Consider the following 13,290-nt stretch of genomic DNA (forward strand, 5'->3'; position numbering starts at 1 on the left):
TCTGGTTTGCTATCCTTGTGGGGACTCTCCATAGGCATAATGGTTTTTCTACTGTACAGACCTTATATTCTATTGCCCTACACCTAAACCTACCCCTCACAGGAAACTTTGTGCATTTTTAGATTTTCAAAAAACTTCATTCTGTGTGATTTATTCGCTTGTTTACCCGTGGGGACCTCAATTTAGGTCCCCATGAGTCTTTGTGTATTCAGTCCCCACCAGAATAGAAAAACAGGTACACACACACACACACACACAAACACACACACATGACAAACTGGAATTCATATTCGAGCATGAGTGAATATGATATAATTTGTTATAAACAGCACATTAAAACTCTTAAAAATGACTGTACTTCCACGCAAAGAGCAATGACTTTTTATAATGAGAGTATTATTCCACTAGGGGGCGTGTCTTACATTATAAATGCTAAAGCAACCGAACACTCAGTGGAAGGAAGCCATTAAAGCTGAATTACTTCCTGCCAAACTGAGAATTGACCTCTAGCTATTGAAAACCAACTTTCAAGCGCTGAGTGATGTTGATAAGATAATCTCTGACTCTTATGTTTCTCAATGTATCTTTTAGGGGAGAATTCTCTCTAAATAACTTATAAAATATGCATATGTTGCTAGTAAGAGTCATTTATTTAGGCAGCTGTGGGCTTTACCACTGCAAAAGGAAAATATTGCTACTACTATACAGAGCACCATAAAATATACTGAACACACTTCAACATAAACCATCAATCATTGTCAGTGTAATGCATACAGATGCTGATGATGACCAGCACATGGTGCAGACATGGAAATATACAAATGTTTTTATTACTCTGCCTCTGAATAGAATAACCACATTCTGAGTTCTAAAGTTGCTGTTTATATATGTTTTATATATGAATACATTAGATTGTTTCATAATTACCTCACGCTTTATACTGCATATTTTACAGTTTGTGAAGTGTTTGATTACATCTGTAGGACTAGTTATTTCAACATGACTAAACCAGATGGCCACCTTTAAAAAGTTTGGGGTCTGTAAGATTTTTAAATATTTTTCCAAAGAAGACTCTTATGCTCGCCAAGGCTGCATTAATTTGTTAAAACAATATTATGACTTTTTTCCCATTAGGCTGCATTTATTAAAAGAAAATATGACTTTTTTCCATTTTTAATTCATTTTATACATTTATTTTTAAATATGTTTTTGAATATAAAATTATATAAAATCTAATCTGTAACCCTGCATAATTATTGTAACGTTGTACTTCTTTTACCGATCAGCCTTCCAAAAAAGCAATCAAAACTTCAATTCAATTAAAAAAATATATACTATATACATATATATAATTTAAAAATATTTAATAAAAATGTAGTGAATTGAAAATCTCAGGTAACCTAAAAAAATATGTCATTAGAATTAACTGATTTTACTCAAAAATACAATTTCATAAAAATATTTTTAATATGACCTAAATTAATAAACAGGATTACACCAATTAATGTAATTTTCAAGGGTAAGATCAGGGAGAATTTTGTTTTACTTCATTAAACTACACTATATACTCTACAGTCAGTGGCTTATGTTCGGTCTGCAAGCTACTGCATAAATCTGGACTTTAAACTTGAAGTTTAGCTTCTTATGTAAAGTATGCATACAGTATGAATTATACAATATATATGCGATCAGAGAGATTAAACTGTATTTAGCTTCTGCCTTCAACTGAGCCTTTAGGGGGCAAAATAACAACATTTAGTTGCTACAGTACTTACAGCCTTCAGAGTAAGAAACAAAAAGCATTTATTTATATAATTCTTGAGTCTCTTTGGGACAAGCTGTTTTACTCAGGGCCCTCAGAGGTGTAGCAAAAGTGCAAGAGGAAGCATATTTGCAAAAACCAGGGCAAGCAATTACCAAACCCACCAATCTAGTCGGTCTTCCCCTCCTCCCCTTTTCCTTTTTTAATGGCCTGGTCTGGAGTCAGGAGCGCTCTGTGCTGCTCTAACCCTGTAGGTACAAACCTCCAAAGCCCTGGATAGAGAAAGCCTGCTGTCACTTGGTGGAACATTTGTAGACATCATAAACAAATAAAATCCAAACAGACAAGGAATCTCCTATTCTCTAAATGCTAAAGGCCTATAAAGAGATAATGAGGGAAGCTGTTCATTTGTATAAGAAAGAACCTTTCTTAGTGGCCTTGATTCTGAAAAGGGCTTTTCACACCGTGTTTAACCACAGGTTATAGTCGTTCTAAACTCCTCTTTTAAAGGTACATTTCACACTAATTTAAAATTAAAAATTAAAAATGTAATTTAAAAGCAGGATTGGCACTGCTTTTTACCTGGGGTTATGCTTTTGCACTATTAACCCTGCATTGTGCTGTCAAACTTGCAAGTATGTTACGGTTAGAAGCAACCAATCATGTGCCTCATACCATCGTTTTGGCATTTATACAGTAGAGATGAAAAACATTGAATTGAAGGGATAAAGAGGCTTATGTCTTACCTTTATTGCCCAACAAAAATGCCATTCAGCAAAAAAATTAATTAAATAAAAAAGCTGAAATCACACGTCTTACTTCCACAGAAGCATCACACTGCTTAAAAATCCTGCTATTATGACAGATCCTAAAATCTTTATACATTACCGTTACATTTTTTTTTCTATAAAGATTAATGACAATTTAACACACTGTTGCATTGTTGTATTGCAATTCCATGCACATCCTGTCCCATATTCCTCATCTAATTCTTCATAATCCTGCTCCTCAGGGCCCTCTTGTTCAGTCTAACCGCCACCTCCTTTTGCCCCACTTTTTGCAGGTGGGCACATCAGGCCTAAAAACAAAAATCTAGCGGTCTGTTTTAAAATAGCACTCATTCTGCTTCTCTCCGGATTCTGTTTTAGAAGAAGAAAATGTTACTGTTGTAGCACGGTACCTCGGAGTGACATTTGGTTCATCCGTACCCTGCTATTTGTGGCTTGAAATGCCGTTTTTCCCGTTAGTCATATGAGTGGTGCTAACTCACTATTTCTCTTGCACACACCCTTTCTTTCCTACAAAAACGAACCATCAGCCGTTATTCCATTATGTTTGAAAATACATTTTAATAACTCTTGGCATCTGCGAACCCCAAATATGTTTTAATGAAAGTATTGAAGTAAAATAAATCAAAGCAATATGTTTGCAACAACCTACAACCTCTTGCAGGGGTCACATGCAGGCATGTATGGTGATCCCTGCTGCCCCAGGTGAAGTAGGAAGCTCTGCTCAAGTTTAAAGAAAGACTTCAGGGTCAATAGCGGCACAGGGTGAGGGAAAGGAGTGTGAAGAGGAGGGGATGGGAGACGAGAAGGGTGGAGGTGGAATTCTGTGGTTGGTGTACTAAACTCTCATTCCTCTCTAGCTCTCAGGCAACACATAGCAAGCATGACTGACCCCAGAACAGAATTTCAAGCAGAACAAAACACTGTATAAGGTGTAACAGCATGAACTCTCAAACAAAACCTGCTGGTCAGACAGGCATAAATTATTTAATAATATAAGTTAATGATGATACAGGATTTGATTTTTCACAATATTATGCCAAAAACAAAATCCAAAATGACAGCTTAACAAATTAATAAACATTACATTTTTTGTTATTTAGATGACCTTTATGCATTTCTATTGTTTACGATTTTTTAAAGGTCAAACATCATCATGTTCAGACCAAAATCATTAAATAATCCTGTAATTTTAGATTTTATTATTATTAGATTTTATTTTTTAGATTTTTAGTTTACATTTTTTGAAAATGTTTTAGTCATTTTGTTGTGTTTTTGTCATTTTTATTGTATTATTTTTTTAAAATATCTATATCGTTTTTATTAAGTTATAGTTTTTAGTTTTAATGATTTTAGTATCGCCTTGGCAACTAGCTAATATAAAATAAGTTTATACATACATACATACATACATACATATATATATATATATATATATATTGTATTAGTTTAATATCTATATCGTTTTTATTAAGTTGTAGTTTTTAGTTTGAATCATTTTAGTACTGCAACTTGAAATGAAAATGTGAAATATCGCCTAGTTGATATAAAATAAGTTTATATATATGATTACACATATACATACAAACACACACACACACATACACACACACACACACATCTCTAAATGCTAAAGGCCTATAAAGAGATAATGAGGGAAGCTGTTCGTTTGTATAAGAAAGAACCTTTCTTAGTGGCCTTGATTCTGAAAAGGGCTTTTCACACCGTGTTTAACCACAGGTTATAGTCGTTCTAAACTCCTCTTTTAAAGGTACATTTCACACTAATTTAAAATTAAAAATTAAAAATGTAATTTAAAAGCAGGATTGGCACTGCTTTTTACCTGGGGTTATGCTTTTGCACTATTAACCCTGCATTGTGCTGTCAAACTTGCAAGTATGTTACGGTTAGAAGCAACCAATCATGTGCCTCATACCATCGTTTTGGCATTTATACAGTAGAGATGAAAAACATTGAATTGAAGGGATAAAGAGGCTTATGTCTTACCTTTATTGCCCAACAAAAATGCCATTCAGCAAAAAAATTAATTAAATAAAAAAGCTGAAATCACACGTCTTACTTCCACAGAAGCATCACACTGCTTAAAAATCCTGCTATTATGACAGATCCTAAAATCTTTATACATTACCGTTACATTTTTTTTTCTATAAAGATTAATGACAATTTAACACACTGTTGCATTGTTGTATTGCAATTCCATGCACATCCTGTCCCATATTCCTCATCTAATTCTTCATAATCCTGCTCCTCAGGGCCCTCTTGTTCAGTCTAACCGCCACCTCCTTTTGCCCCACTTTTTGCAGGTGGGCACATCAGGCCTAAAAACAAAAATCTAGCGGTCTGTTTTAAAATAGCACTCATTCTGCTTCTCTCCGGATTCTGTTTTAGAAGAAGAAAATGTTACTGTTGTAGCACGGTACCTCGGAGTGACATTTGGTTCATCCGTACCCTGCTATTTGTGGCTTGAAATGCCGTTTTTCCCGTTAGTCATATGAGTGGTGCTAACTCACTATTTCTCTTGCACACACCCTTTCTTTCCTACAAAAACGAACCATCAGCCGTTATTCCATTATGTTTGAAAATACATTTTAATAACTCTTGGCATCTGCGAACCCCAAATATGTTTTAATGAAAGTATTGAAGTAAAATAAATCAAAGCAATATGTTTGCAACAACCTACAACCTCTTGCAGGGGTCACATGCAGGCATGTATGGTGATCCCTGCTGCCCCAGGTGAAGTAGGAAGCTCTGCTCAAGTTTAAAGAAAGACTTCAGGGTCAATAGCGGCACAGGGTGAGGGAAAGGAGTGTGAAGAGGAGGGGATGGGAGACGAGAAGGGTGGAGGTGGAATTCTGTGGTTGGTGTACTAAACTCTCATTCCTCTCTAGCTCTCAGGCAACACATAGCAAGCATGACTGACCCCAGAACAGAATTTCAAGCAGAACAAAACACTGTATAAGGTGTAACAGCATGAACTCTCAAACAAAACCTGCTGGTCAGACAGGCATAAATTATTTAATAATATAAGTTAATGATGATACAGGATTTGATTTTTCACAATATTATGCCAAAAACAAAATCCAAAATGACAGCTTAACAAATTAATAAACATTACATTTTTTGTTATTTAGATGACCTTTATGCATTTCTATTGTTTACGATTTTTTAAAGGTCAAACATCATCATGTTCAGACCAAAATCATTAAATAATCCTGTAATTTTAGATTTTATTATTATTAGATTTTATTTTTTAGATTTTTAGTTTACATTTTTTGAAAATGTTTTAGTCATTTTGTTGTGTTTTTGTCATTTTTATTGTATTATTTTTTTTAAATATCTTTATCGTTTTTATTAAGTTATAGTTTTTAGTTTTAATGATTTTAGTATCGCCTTGGCAACTAGCTAATATAAAATAAGTTTATACATACATACATACATACATACATATATATATATATATATATATATTGTATTAGTTTAATATCTATATCGTTTTTATTAAGTTGTAGTTTTTAGTTTGAATCATTTTAGTACTGCAACTTGAAATGAAAATGTGAAATATCGCCTAGTTGATATAAAATAAGTTTATATATATGATTACACATATACATACAAACACACACACACACATACACACACACACACACAAGGCTAAAAGTAAAAAAAAAAATGCTTCTTTACATATACAAAAGTGCTTTATTTGAATATTCAGATTTTTCTGATTTTACAATTAAATAAACCTTGGCAAAAGATACCAGCTAACTAAACTGCTATCACATAAAAAAAGTTGTGGAATTTTTTGAAGGGTCTGTATCATATGCAGATTTTAAATTGAAAGAATTAAAACTGTGATCTGGGTGTGTGGTAACGTCAGGCCTTATCGCTTAATATGCAAATACGTTGGTATTTAATGAGACTGCGTCATATTTAAAAGTTTAAAGGGGTAAGGAAAATGAAAATCTGCACGCAAACATGCAAATTTCTTCTTCATATGTTTTGTTTTAGCTGCGTTACGTATCTGGATGCATGGCCACCGTGGACTGCGCCTCACTGTAACAACTTTTCGTGGTATTTTCCTCCCAGTTGAGGAGAGTTTCTATAGAGACGCCTCATGTTGCTGGTGTGACGGTTCCTGCTCCGGTGGAAAGTAGCCAATGAGCGGCAGGAGTGCGGGTGTCTGGTTACTCCCTCTCTCCAGCGAGCAGGAGGGATCACACAGACGGAGAGAGAGAGATCCGAACCTCTCGGGCTGGAAGGGTGACTCGGCTTCCCAAAGGAACCAAAGACGCGCTGCCCGTTTTCAGCCGCGTTAAGATCATCTCAATTTACGTGCAGGGTGCACGTTTTTACGCATTATTCTTTAAGAAGAGTAGGAGTGCGGGTTAAAAAATTGTTTAATGGAGATTATGGACCTTACGGTCGAATTAGTTCTTATGAAGTAAAACCTGTTGCCAGTTCGACCCGAGCTGGTTTTCCATTTCAGGTTTGCTGGTGGATGTGATGCTGGACTCTTGCTTGCGCACTGGCTGGTAGTTGGAGTGAAGTTTTAAGTTGTAGGTCACTTATCTGAGAGGTAAGTTTATGTTTTAACATCAATGCTTTCTTCAGTTTGATGCTGCTGCTTGCAAAGTTTACCAGCGTTTATATTGGTCTATAAACCGCGCAAGTAGCTTTGCGCTGGCCATGAGGCACCAGGTTTTGGATTAGGAGAGCTTTTTTTGTGTATATTCGAGCAAAAATGCGACTTTTATTCGAGTTGTATCATCACAGACGAAAGAAAATTTAAAGAAGGCGTAATGTATGTAAAATATAAGCGCTGCAAAATATGTCAAATGTTGCACAGTGTTGGATGGTGGAGCAATTTGGAAGTAACCGCAGGTGTTTATCTTGTATCTGATGAAGGCCATTGGTACACTTCAGCGATAATTTTGTGCCTTTAACATATAGTTTTAGTCAGTAATATTGAAATGAACGACTTTTGTGTGTTTATTTGGTAGAATTATTGATGATATGTCGCTGTTTTGGCTCCTTTTTGTAGCCTGACCACCAAATCATCACATTACAGGTCTAGTGAACCCTTTAATGGGGAATTTTTAGTTATAAAAGTTAAAAAGAATGTGGTCTTAACACAAAAGATTCAAACTAACACTAAAGTGCAATGAAGAAAAATAGAAATTTGACAACTATTGTACATGTAAACACCATAGTACATGAATGTGGTAATGAAAGAGAGTTTTAATATTTTGATATTGTGATGTCCAGGCCTAGTTTTGTGCTGCTTGTCAGTATTTCAATGGATTATTCAATGGATTATTACCTGACATAGAAATCCCAATCTCAGTAAAATCACTTTTATCAAATCCGGTAATCACAAATGACCTGCACGTAATGTAAAAAGTGTCATTTAAGTAACAAATTATAATCACAGACCATTACTAAGCTATGTTACCACCACAGTACTTTTTAGAAGATTGTACTTTGCTTTTTATATCCTAATGACCACATCATCAGTTTGAGAAACCTCTCATCCTCAGATCCACTTCGGCTCGCCAAAGCTGTCATTTGAGAGCTGAAACTTGTCATTTTTAGCCTGTTTATATCTCACGATGCCACTCCTGATCTAATGGCAGGGGGAACTGTCTCTTTCCAGTGTAAACATGAGCAGTTCTTATGAAATTGCACTGTGTGGTTTGCAGTTCACAGAATTAATAGTAAAAGAGAAGCTTCTTGCACAGAGGAATGTTCCTGACAGTGAGGGTGTCTGATTCATCCAGCCATAGTTATAGGGGCCAATACGAGATCTTGTTTTCTTTTGTGCGGTGGTCCGAAGGTTTGTTTTATCTTCCACGCCAAGCTCAATGGATCTTTTGTTTCAGGTCTCCATTGCAGTTTGAGCGCTGCTTACATCTGGGTTGTGCGAATCTGGCTTGGTAATCTCGTCTACAGAAACGTCTCAAAGTTCATTCGTGCAGGACAGGAGATGGTTCAGACTTAGTAGTCCAACTTTGACAGTTCAGTCTTTCAGTTTTAGCCTGTGTTTTGAGCGCTTTGTTAGACTGAAATTGGATGGATGTGAAAGTAGGCCGACGGTGAAAGCGGTTTACCTACGTCCAGTGCATGAGGTAACCTTTGGCTGTCTGAATCCAGCTGCTATGTATTTTGGTGAGCTACGGGCCTGTCAGATAGATTATGGTGCTTATTATGTGATGTAACAGCCATTTGGATGGTGCATTTGACAGGTGACTTGAGGGTAAGAAAGGGCGCGAGTGCTGGTTTGCTTGCGTGTGATACGTTTGTGTAAATGTTTATTCAGTTTCCTAACATTTGGTTGAATGGGAAGCTTCTGTAGGCGACTTTGAGAAAGTGTCTCAACAATCTTGGTTGGCGTCTGGTTTCACAAAAAGAATAACATAAGTTTCAAGTTATTTTAAGCAGCTTTGTGTCCACTGGTTTTTCCACTCATGCTCTAAGTAGATCTTTCTCGCTAGATTGCGAAACGAGTTCAACGGAAGTCTCAGTTTTGATGGCTGCCTGGATCAAACCCCACCCTCACACCTTTGATGCTAATTCTGCTCCTTCAGTGTGTTATTTTGTTCTGGCCTGTCTCCACTGAGGAAATTCCATCTCTGCTGAACCCGCAGTTCAGTGCGCTTTTACACGACAGGCGCGCACAGCTCAGGTTTTTAGTTCAGTCATCTATGTGAGGTGTTTTTCTGAACATCAGTTTGGAAAGTGCATTTGCAATCTCTTTTGCACTCTGCTTTGTGCTTATTCTGAGAAAATGCTTTTAAAAGCGTTTTTATATTTATGTTCTACAGATTTAGTTTTCTGTTCCGAGTCAGCGCTGATGCATATTTTTAATGATGTCTTGGAATAAATGGATTCTTGAGTACAGAAATAAAGCTTTAAATGTTTTATAGAATGATACACTACTGTTCAAAAGTTCAGGGTCGGTATTTATTTTTTTTTAATAAAGAAATTACTTTTTATTCAACAAGGATGCATTAAATTGATTAAAATTGAGATTTTTGTTACAAAAGATTTCAATTTCAAATAAATGCTGATCTTTTGAATGTCTTATTCTTCAAATAATCCTGAAAAAGTCAGTTTCCATACAAATATTAAGCAGTATGACTGTTTTCAATGTTGATAATATCAAATGTTTCTTGAGCAGCAGATCAGCATATTAGAATGATTTCTGAAGGATCATGTGACTCTTAAGACTGGAGTAATGATGCTGAAAATTCTGCTTGCATCACAAGAATAAATTATATTTTAAAATATATTCAAATAGAAAATGGTTATTCTAAATTGTAATAATATTTCACAATATTGTTGTTTTTACTGTATTTTTTAATCAAATAAATGCAGCCTTGGTGAGCATAGGAGACTTCTTTAAAAAAAAAAAAAATCTTAGACTCTTTTTCTAATATTTGATTTGACACAAATAACTAGACTTTTATTTTTGTGTTAACATGATGCAAAGGTGATGTGGGTGGTTGCCAGGATGTTCCTGTGTTGTTGCTAGAGTTAATATTCTTTTCTTATGTTGCGGTTAACAAGGCGTGCAAAGTAAGCTTTAAAATAAAAACGTTCATCCTGTTTTGGGATTGTAGCTTTTTTTTTTTCCTGGATGCTTCACATATTTATTGAAAGCTGGTTTAATGTGCATTCTACCAGTATATTCAAGTCAAACTGGGCTGTTGTCCCGGGCACAGTGTATAGTACCTTTGGCTTAGGCTCAATGGCGGACATCAGTGCATCTGACCCAGAGAAGCAGCCGCGAGTGGGCAGTTTTATTCCGGAGGCCTCTGGTTTTCTCTAGAGCTCTACTTTAGAGTCTTAATTACTGATCACACCATTGGGAGAAGAAAAAAGGCTGTGGAAACCACCCACCCACACTGATCTTGGATCAGAGCCGCCCTATGTGAATTGCAAACTGTAGCATTATGAAATGGATTGCAAAACTGACATTAAATCAGAATTAAAGGGAGGATCTAGCAAACACTGAATGTAGAAATGGTTTTGGCATTGAAATAGATTTGGAAGGGTGGAAGTATTAAATATATACTGTATTTTTGCAATGTTTTTGCTAGTGATGGTAAATTTCGCAATGATTTTAAAGTGCTTTAGTGATTGAGTTTCCTGAAAACGGTCATTGGATTAGTTTCCTAATTTAACGGCATCTCTGATTTAACTTTTAGTGGTTTTAGAGTTGGATTTAACAGCATTCAGAACAGATCAGAAATGGAAAAAGTATAAAACAAACATCAATTATCTTGGCATTCATTATAAGCAACATTTATTATAAACACCAAACTTTAACACATTTATGTTGGAAAAGAACTCCACAAATAAACTAACTTAGGCTCACATACTGTACGTCTCTCATTCGGTACAAATCCAAATATGTGTGCTTTGCACGTTTCACATGCTTGCATTATGTAATTCGATGCACATTATGTAAATTGACGCATGTTTCAGATTATAAAAACGTGACTTATTGCAGTAGATTATTATTTTTCACTGTTATTTATTTTTAACTAATTTTTAACTATTTTACTTAATAAATTAAACTTTAAAAACTGGTGATGCTCATGAAGGAAATAAAAAGAGAAAAGGATGAGTTGTTTGGTGTTATTCTGGTACCCATAGAAACCTTGTTATTAGTAGAAATGGGAGGAAGTAGAGTAGTAAGGGCCAGGGACAAGGGTAGAAATGATTGACTGAGCAACGAACGATCATGATGAACTTGCACAAGCAAAGTGGTGGAATAGGAAGAGAGAAAAGAAGATCAGGGGCTGGGTCGATCTTTCAGCCAAGTAGTGACTCATCAAGGGTAAAAGGGAGTTTTACCTTGTAAAAGTGTGTGTTTTGTTTTCGCTGCTGAAAATATGCACTGATTCATCATGGTGCAGTAATCTGGTCCTTCCAGTCACCTGTGCTACTGCAGATAGAAGTCTACTGTTCTTATCAGCTTTTAGAGTAGCATGTTGGCAGAGATTATGGTGCAATACAATTGTAAAAGCTGACTTTTTAAAGGGGTCATATGATGCTTTTTTAAAGGTCATTATTTGGTGTATTTGGTGTAACAGAATATGTTGACATGTTTTAATGTTCAAAAAACACATTATTTTTCAAATACTGTACATTATTGTAGGTCCTCTATGCCCCGCCTCTCTCAAACACTTAGTTTTCTACAAAGTCCCTCCTTCCGACAAGCGCAGTCTGCTCTGATTGGCCAGCTGACCCAGTGCATTGTGATTGGCCGAACACCGCAAGCACTCGTCGGAAATGTAACGCCCCTTACCATAATCGCGAGCTTCATCTTTCAAAATAAATGTAAAGTTATCTATTCACGAACAGCTTGTAACACTCCAAAGAGAAAGGAAAACTTGAAATCGCATCATATGACCCCTTTAAAGAAGTGGTTCTATATATATATATAATGGGGGGGGCGGTGTTAGTTTGAGTTTCCCTCTTTTCTTTGCTTTCAAATGGCTTTTAAAAGTGCCGTGCGCATTTTACTTTCACTTTCAAATTAGCGGCAATTGAATTGCCACAATTTGGAGTTAAGCAATTGTTCGTTTGAGTTTTCCCTCTTTTCCTCGGATTTCTTGGCTTTCGAATAACGTTAGCTTGAAAAGCGCAGTACGCGTTTTACTTTCACTTTCAAATTAGCAGCAATTCGGCGTTGATTCAATTCAAGCAACAACGTCAAACTCATAGAACTTTTATTAACAAAATGAATAAAAATACACCATATATGCCTAATAAAATAACACATTACTTAGGCTACACAAAGTTTAAATAGGTATATAAAACTGAAAATCAGCAAACACTGTGGAACCAAATAAATAAGAAACATAGAACGTTTATTAGCAAAACGAATAAGAAAGCTTGGAGAGACGGCATATACACCTTGATATAAAATAAAATAAATAAAATACACAAAGTTTAAATAAAGTCAGCAAACACTGTGGAACCAAATAAATAAGAAACGAATGTTTAAAAAAACTTCCAGTCAGTAGGCTTTTCAAAATCTAAAATATTGCCAAACAGGCGCCTTTGCATTTCCTTTCTAAACAATCTTCTGCCATCGTCTTGTCTTTCTCACCCCACTCTTGTCAGTCAGCTCGACTCACTCTCCTCACGTGATAAATAAAATCTGACTCCTGTCGTTTGCGCACGGTTCGGCATGCTACATTGAGCGTTTAGTTTTTAAAAGTGTCTGTCCTCTAACTGAACTAGGCTAAATGATTTTGGTTACTATAAAAAATCGAAACGATGGTGGGGGGCGGTGCCGCGGTAGTTTAATATATATTTAAATTATATTAAATTATATTTATGGAATTGTTTAATATATTTTTATATGTATTCTAAAAAATACAATTATTTTATTTTTTTAATTGTATTTAATTATATAAATAAACTTTATATAAGTTAGATAAACATTATATAAATATGTATTTATGTAATATTTTGTATGTATTAACTATTTATATTTTATATTTATCATTTATACGTTTATAAGGTTTATCAGTGATGCATGAATTTATGCTGAAGTATGATTTTAACTGAATTCACAGTATTGACATCAACAAAGTAAGCATATTTTAGGCTCTTATTAATGGGATTTGATTTATGTGTGATTATTTGGTTAGGTGCATTCTATTGTTTGTTTTTTTTTACGTCATTTGAGCCCTGCGTGCCATTTTT

At 35.2% G+C, this 13,290-nt stretch overlaps 1 protein-coding gene across 1 annotated transcript in view; it reads left to right on the plus strand.

The window, feature by feature from the left end:
* The first annotated feature begins 6,771 nt into the window (after nt 1-6,771).
* Nucleotides 6,772-13,290, plus strand: part of LOC107662716 (tyrosine-protein phosphatase non-receptor type 13-like) — a 91,252-nt gene continuing 84,733 nt past the window's right edge. The window contains exon 1 of the mRNA XM_016452797.1: nt 6,772-7,144. The gene's annotated coding sequence lies outside the window, so the exon portion shown is untranslated. The remainder of the gene's footprint in view (nt 7,145-13,290) is intronic.

Source organism: Sinocyclocheilus anshuiensis, unplaced genomic scaffold, assembly GCF_001515605.1.
Source record: "Sinocyclocheilus anshuiensis isolate Anshui unplaced genomic scaffold, SAMN03320099.WGS_v1.1 scaffold457, whole genome shotgun sequence".
NCBI classification, from domain to species: Eukaryota; Metazoa; Chordata; class Actinopteri; order Cypriniformes; family Cyprinidae; genus Sinocyclocheilus; species Sinocyclocheilus anshuiensis.